We start from the raw sequence: 4,145 nt of genomic DNA on the forward strand, positions 1-4,145 counted from the left end.
ACTGGCCAGAGCACGCTTTTCCTGCTAGGACGAAGGGGCTTCCAGACTAGGCCCTTGGAGACTGGGACCCTGCCAGTGAAGCACCAAGTGCAGGTAACAGGTCCCAGCAACCAGCTAGGGAGGGAATAGGAAAACCAGGGGAAGATAGGAGGAGAAATTGAGGTCCAGGGGACCTACAAGAAGGAAGAAAATGGGAGCTGCCACCACAGGGAACCCAGCCCTGCCCTTCTAGGAGCTCTATGTTGAATGACAGAGAGGACAGGGTATCCCCCTCCCTCGCATTGAAGTGCTGATTAAGTTCGCTGGTTCAATTTGATCTAGTCCTGTTTCAAAGAGGAAACAGGACTAGATCAAATTGAACCAACTAACTGTTAATCAGTGATTGAATTTTCAAAACAAGCTAACTGCTAATGCATGGCAGTGGGTGCACAAGGTTGCCATGATCATATGGTGAAGTTATCTATTTTTTATTGTGACTATGTCATGAATTATGTGTAATTGTACCATGACAACATCATATAATCATTAGAAAAGGAATGATACCAAACTACCCTTGCATTATTATCTTTTTACAAAATGTTGTAGTAACTGCAATTATAGCATGCCACTAGAAACAGTGATTTAATTGACAAACTGTTCATTTTAAATACAACTTTTGCTCACCCAACTAGCTGTTAGAAGTTAAAAGAAATACTAACACAGGGAGGAAACAGTTCAATGTCTTTGTGGAGTGGTTTAATCCAATCTAGTGGAGCATTTTCTCCATTGCCATAATCGATATAACACTTGTGCTTTCTTCTGTAAGATATCCACCTTTTTTACCAGTACTCTGTTCCAGGTCTACACGTGAACAAATGATATTCTGGATGTAAAAACACAACTACACACTCATGATATTGCCACAAAGGAATAAGTTCAGGAATTACTTTTATTCCACCACATTGGCAACAAACTAAAAAATATTGATCAGTTCTGAAGTAACAACTGAACAAAAGATTCCTCGTATAGCAATAGTTTTAGGCAAAAGCCACCTGAAAACAAATTAGTTCGGTCACTAAGACAAGGTTCATTTCAAAGCAAAAAAACATTCAGGATTCACAGCAAGTCTGCGCCAAAGAAATTTCCATCTCCTTCCCCCAAGACAGACACCACGTATCATTACAATGCTTCTAACAGCCTAAGAGTCTGGTAGCATTGAGAGAAAGAAGAAGGAGGAGGAAAGAAGAAAGTGTAGAAGATGACGAAGGGGAGGAATAAGTTCTTTTACTAACAACAGAATTGCTGTCAGGCAAGTCAGGCCACACACCAGCTAAGACTCAGAAGTAAATGGGGAGGGTCAAATGACTGGCACGAAGGTTAAAAAAAATTGAGGTATAGCCTTTATTTGCAGGTTGTCCCTTTGTACTAATAGCAAGATAGTCCATCCTGGTAAGTATTTTGACTTGCTTAGGGTCTGTTTAAAAGAAAAAAAATTAACAAAGAACTTAAAAAAAATACATGAAAATCATCTGCTCTTGGACAAAGAAAACTCTCTCAAAAAGACAAGAATTTCTACAAAGCTGGAATTCAGAATGTCCAAGAGTACAGTATAAGCTACACCCACTTTCAAAATGCTACAAAAGATTCATCACTCGATGCAAGTGCTGATAACAATGGGAGTTACATGCAACACAAAACAGAATATATAAAACTGAGTGAACACACACAACTTAAAAGGTATTTAAAACATTTAGATATTTACAGTCCCACATTCTTTTAAAAATGTTTACCAAGCCCCAAATAAAAGAAAGTTACCTGATCCAGAGAATATTTTGCAACACAAACTTCCCCTTTGATAGGAATATATTCCTCTTGGTTAACAATATTTGCATAACAATCTTTCAGTTTCACAGTAAGTTTGCTGATATATTCTACAACTTCTGAAGAATAGACCTGTATGTAAAATTCACTTGGGTTCCTGAATTCTGTGACTGTACCCTGAAAAGAAAAGCCATACTACTAAAGTATCTAACATTAATACTTATCATCAATAACTTACCATGTTTACTATTTAATGGACACACAAAGAGCATCTATATACTATAAATATTCTGTATCAGTTAGAGCTGATAAGATGTATACTACTGATGCCAGGAATACCCAATTCTAGAATACCACCCACACCCCTTTTATAGCAGTTCCATCTACAGATGGAACAACTCTTAACAAGATGGGCCAGGATTGCTATCCACATTTCACAGGTGAGGAAACAGGCATACAGTGGTGAAGTGACTTGTCCAAGAAATAGATATGAACAACACAGAAGATGCTGACAGTGAAATGTATCTATTTTCCAAAAATAAATTTAATCATGCAATGAGTGGCAAGGAGAAAGTACCTGTATTTCCATATCTTTTTTGAGCCCTAGATTTTGCAAGTCAGAAAGCATTATTTTCTTGATGTCATCTTCTATCTTGTGTGCATCAACAGGTGTCACACTGCCCTATTTAGAAACGAATATAGGTGACTTCTAAATTGGAATTGTCTACATATTACACACTTGAGGACAGCCATTTAAAGCATTTATGCTTAATTAATTTTCAAAAGTACCCAAGTCCAACTTTCAAAAGTGACTTAGGTACTGAAGAATTTAAGTCTCAGAGAAAATCAACTTAGCTGCTTTTGAAAATTTTATGCTTAAACACTATAAAGAGTACAAAGACACTACCTTCCTTCAACTCTTCACCGCTTCCTCAGAATAACAACTCTTCTGACAAGAGTGAGCACCGTTCTATACAGAGTTGTTTGAAAGCACCAGGTACAGGCATACAGTTTTGAAGTCTAAGCCCTGGTCTACACTATGAGTTTAGGTCGAATTTAGCAGCATTAGATCGATTTAGCCCTGCACCCGTTCACATGACGAAGCCATTTTTGTTGACTTAAAGGGATCTTCAATTCTATTTCTGTACTCCTCCCCAACGAGGGGATTAGCACTGAAATCGACATTGCCAGGTCAAATTTGGGGTAGTATGGACACAATTTGACGGTATTGGCCTCCAGGAGCTATTCCAGGGTGCTCCATTGTGACCGCTCTGTCTGGACAGCAATCTCAACTCAGATGCACTGGCCAGATAGACAGGAAAAGCCCCATGAACTTTTGAATTTCATTTCCTGTTTGACCAGCATGGCAAGCTGATCAGCACAGGTGACCATGCAGTCCCAGAATCGCAAAAGAGCTCCAGCATGGTCAGAACAGGAGGCACTGGATCTGATCGCTGTTTGGGGAGACGAATCCATGTTATCAGAACTCCATTCCAAAAGACAAAAATGCCAAAATATTTGAAAAAATTTCCAAGGGCATAATGGACAGAGACTACAACAGGGACCCACAGCAGTGCCGTGTGAAAATTAAGGAGCTCAGGCAAGCCTACCAAAAAACCAAAGAGGCAAACGGTTGCTTCAGGTCAGAGCCCCAGATAATGTCGCTTCTGTGATGAGCTGCATGCAGTCGAGGAGGGGGGGGAGCCCTACCACTACCCCACCCCTGTCCATGGACACCTGCAAGGAGGGAGTCTCATGCAACAGAGAGGAGGATTTTGGGGATGCGGAAGATGAAGATAGTGCATAGCATGCAAGTGGAGAAACCATTCTCCCCAACAGCCAGGAACTGTTTATCACCCTGGAGCCAATACGCTCCCTACACTCCCAAAGCAGGCTCACGGACCATGAAGCCAGAGAAGGCACCTCTTGTGAGTGTACCTTTGTAAATATAATGCATGATTTAAAAGCAAACGTGTTTAATGATTCATTTGCCCTGAAGACTTGGGATGCATTCGCAGCCAGTACAGCCCCTCCTTTTAAATGGCCAACCCAATGGGTGCTTGGTATGGGAAAGGAGGGCGCTGCTTTTGAAACCAATCCCACATGTTATGAAAGTTGAAGAAGCCGAAAGACTATGGCTTACCATGGCTGCCAGCAAGCTAAATTCTGTTGCCCTGCCCCGTGTGTGTGATCTGTCACACCAAACCAGCAGGCCCTCAATATAAGAGGCAAAATGCCACCTTGTACCAAAAGTACATGTGCTATGTAATGTTAACAGCTCGGTTCACCATGAAAGTGTCTACCCATTGTTCTCTAAAATCTGTCTTTTTAAATACTACTCTCCC

General features: G+C 40.7%; 1 long non-coding RNA gene across 1 annotated transcript; it reads right to left on the reverse strand.

Annotated features, from left to right (window-relative positions):
• Positions 1-790: 790 nt before the first annotated feature.
• On the reverse strand, positions 791-2,611 carry LOC127033844 (uncharacterized). The gene is made up of 3 exons (XR_007769231.1): positions 2,378-2,611; positions 1,795-1,977; positions 791-840 (listed from the first exon to the last, which is right to left on the reverse strand). It is a non-coding gene; the product is annotated as an uncharacterized LOC127033844 (long non-coding RNA).
• Positions 2,612-4,145: the final 1,534 nt, after the last annotated feature.

This window comes from Gopherus flavomarginatus, chromosome 13 (assembly GCF_025201925.1).
Source record: "Gopherus flavomarginatus isolate rGopFla2 chromosome 13, rGopFla2.mat.asm, whole genome shotgun sequence".
In the NCBI taxonomy this organism is placed as follows: domain Eukaryota; kingdom Metazoa; phylum Chordata; order Testudines; family Testudinidae; genus Gopherus; species Gopherus flavomarginatus.